Source organism: Elephantulus edwardii, unplaced genomic scaffold (assembly GCF_000299155.1).
Source record: "Elephantulus edwardii isolate Elephantulus edwardi_28Jun2011 unplaced genomic scaffold, EleEdw1.0 scaffold00238, whole genome shotgun sequence".
Taxonomy (NCBI): domain Eukaryota; kingdom Metazoa; phylum Chordata; class Mammalia; order Macroscelidea; family Macroscelididae; genus Elephantulus; species Elephantulus edwardii.
The window spans coordinates 2,340,834-2,343,519 of record NW_006399988.1 but is presented as its reverse complement, the minus strand read 5'-3'; the positions used below and the strand labels follow the sequence as shown (position 1 = coordinate 2,343,519).

At 45.2% G+C, this 2,686-nt stretch overlaps 1 protein-coding gene and 1 pseudogene across 2 annotated transcripts in view; one reads left to right on the top strand and one right to left on the bottom strand.

Annotated features, from left to right (window-relative positions):
* LOC102876018 (fructose-1,6-bisphosphatase isozyme 2-like) overlaps nucleotides 1–2,686 on the bottom strand; it is a 177,069-nt gene that overhangs the window by 12,371 nt on the left and 162,012 nt on the right. The gene's annotated exons all lie outside the window — the stretch shown is intronic.
* Nucleotides 7–2,686, top strand: part of LOC102845658 — a 5,621-nt pseudogene continuing 2,941 nt past the window's right edge. Inside the window, exon 1 of the transcript XR_438991.1 lies at nucleotides 7–927. The product of XR_438991.1 is annotated as a cytochrome b-c1 complex subunit 1, mitochondrial-like (transcript). The remainder of the gene's footprint in view (nucleotides 928–2,686) is intronic.

The window sequence follows — 2,686 nt, the reverse complement described above, 5'->3', positions numbered from 1 at the left end:
GGACTGCGGGTGGCCTTGGAGCAGTCCACCCAGCCTACCTGCACGGTGGGAGTGTGGATTGATGCTGGAAGCCCGTGCAAGACTGAAAAAAACAATGGTGCAGGCTACTTTTTGGAGCACCTGGCTTTCAAGGGAACAAAGAATCGACCTGGGGGTGATCTGGAGAAAGAGGTGGAGAGCATGGGAGCCCATCTTAATGCCTACAGCACTAGGGAACACACAGATTACTATATCAAGGCACTGTCCATGGACTTGCCAAAAGCTGTGGAAATTCTGGCAGACATTGTGCAAAACTGTTAGCCTGGAAGACTCACAGATTGAGAAGGAGTGTGATGTGATCCTACGTGAGCTGCAGGAGAATGATGCTTCCCTGCGGGATGTGGTCTTTGACTATCTGCATGCCACAGCATCCCAGGGCAACCCCCTGGCTCATCCTGTGGAGGGGCCCAGTGAGAACGTCAGGAAGCTGTCACGTGCAGACTTGACCGACTACCTCAGGAGACATCACAAGGCCCCACGAATGGTGCTTGCAGCAGCTGGAGAAGTGGAACACCGTCAGCTCCTCGACCTCGCCCAGAAGCACTTCGGTAGCATCTCTCAGACGTACCCAGAGGACGCTGTTCCCACCATCCAGCCGTGCCGCTTCACCGGCAGCGAGATCCTCCATCACGATGATGCCCTTCCCCTGGCCCATGTGGCCATTGCAGTGGAGGGACCTGGCTGGGCAAACCCGGATTACGTTGCCCTCCAAGTGGCCAATGCCATTATTGGCCACTCTGACTGCACCTACTGTGGTGGCAAGAACCTGTCCAGCCCTCTGGCTGCTGTTGCTGTGGCCAAAAAGCTGTGCCAGAGTTTCCAGGCCTTCAACATCTGCTATGCGGAAACAGGGCTCCTGGGGGCACACTTTGTGACCACATTAGCATTGTACCATGGACTGCCAAGAAAACAAACAGAATCATCCTGGAGAGTGTTAAACCAGGTTGCTCCTTTGAGGCAAGGATTCTGGGGCTTTGTCTAACATACTTTGGACATGTTGTAAGGAGTGACAGGTCCTTGGAGCGGGACATCATGTTTGGGAGGGTGGAGGGACGGTGCAAGAGGGGATGACCCTCTATGAGGTGGATTGATTCAATGATTGGGGTAATCAGGATGGGTGTATCAGAGGCAGTGCGATTGGCACAGGATAGAGCAGGGTTTAGGGCTGGTGTACATAGGGTCGCTATGAGTCTCAAGTCACTCGATGGCACGTAACAACAACATTTGCAATGAATAAATCATTCATTGTACTAAATTCTATAGTTCAATCTCCAGTGTAATTTCTACCACCAAGGCCATATTTTCAATTACACTTCCTTCTTCATTTCTGTCTTTTGCATTTAAGTCATCCATTTTTATTAATGTATCTTGACTGTATATTTGATCAACTTTAGACTGCAAAAATTGGTAGAAATTCTCGATTTCTTCATCTTTGGATTTTGTGGCCAGTGTATATGTTTGAATAATGGTTGTATTAATAGGATTTCCATATTTGTGAATGGATAGTATCCTATCACTAAAAGCATTCTACATCAGGATGGATTTGAAATGCTCTTTTTGAAATTAATACCACACCATTCCTTTTCAATTTATTATTTCTGGAATAATTGATGATTTCATTGTTCAATTAAAAATCCCAGTACTGATCCATCTCTCAAATGCCAATCCAGTTTATGAAAACCTAGGATGTCAAACTTTATGAATTCCTTTCGTTTTTTTGTTTACATAATCAGCTTTTCTCTGATTAATACTTCACACATTCCATGTTCCAATTGTTATTGGATATTTATAGCTGTTCCTCTTCAAGTTTGTTGTTGTTATTGTTGTGTGCCATTGAGTCACCTGTGACTTATAACAACACTATGTACAACAGTTCTGAAACCTACCCTGTCCTGAGCCAGTCTCACTGATTCCGAGACATCTACCCCCACTGCCCCAGTTACCATGTCAATCTGCCTTATCCGGGGTCTTCCTCTCTTGTGCTGTCCTCCACCCTCTTGAGCATTATATCCATCTCCAAGAACTGGTCCCTCTTGACCACATGCCTGAAGTATGTGAGATGGAGTATAAGAATCCCAGCCTCCAACAAGAAATTTGGTTTCACCGCTCCAAGGCACACATATCAGCAAATGAAAATTCTTCATTGGATGAAAGCTATACTTCATCCACTTCATTATAGCATATTCTACTTTGAGGAGGCAACTCTTCCCCAGTCACATTTTTAGTGCCTTCCAACCTGAGGGGCTGATCTTCTGACACCATATCAAACACTATTCTTTCCTTGTCTATGGAGTTTTCTAAGGCCTGTTATTTTAGAAGTGGATGGTCATTCCTGCTTCTTAGCCTGTCCTAGTCTGGAACCTCCACTGAAATCTGTCCACTATGGGTGACCCAACTAGTATAGCTAACATCATCACAGTAACACACATGCCATTATAGTACAGAAAACTGACAGAGGAGTGGTGGTCTAGTATTGAAATGTAATCTATATTTCTCCAACCCATCTATCTATGGTCAACTGATTTTTGACAAGGAAATGAAATCAGTGAAGTGGGGAAATGACAGCCTTTTTAACAAATGGTGTTGGCAAAATTGGAAAAATATCTGCAAAAGACTCAAGCAAGACCCACACCTCACTCCATACACA